The following is a 496-nucleotide window of genomic DNA, read 5'->3' as shown; positions in this document are numbered from 1 at the left end:
AAATCACTACAAAATGAACTCTGAAAATGTCAAAACTTGGCATGGTATCATCATTTCACCCACATAGCATGTGCAAAAGAGTAGAGAGGGTTACGGCAAAAACTGGACACACTTCGTGTGCAAACTGGACAATCTCTTTCGAAGTATCAGGGTTTCTGACGAGAACTCATTTGTTACATGGGCACTTCATTTTTTTAAACTTATTACAACTTCAGACTTTCTTTTGTGTTCCGTACGCACCATTCAAAGCGACGTCATCAATTTTCAAAACTTTCTGACATCATTTGCTATTTTTAGTCATTTACCGATTTGTTTAGAGAGCTAAATGACTGTGAAGTTGAAAATCACTACAAAATGAACTCTGAAAATGTCGAAACTTGGCATGGTGTCATCACTTCACCCACATAGCATGTGCAAAAGAGTAGAGACGGTTACGACAAAAACTGGACGCACTTCGTGTAGAAACTGGACAATCTCTTTCGGAGTATCAGGGTTT

Source organism: Triticum aestivum, chromosome 7D (assembly GCF_018294505.1).
Source record: "Triticum aestivum cultivar Chinese Spring chromosome 7D, IWGSC CS RefSeq v2.1, whole genome shotgun sequence".
Taxonomy (NCBI): Eukaryota; Viridiplantae; Streptophyta; class Magnoliopsida; order Poales; family Poaceae; genus Triticum; species Triticum aestivum.
The sequence above is the reverse complement of the archived record's forward strand: the minus strand, read 5'-3'. Positions refer to the sequence as shown.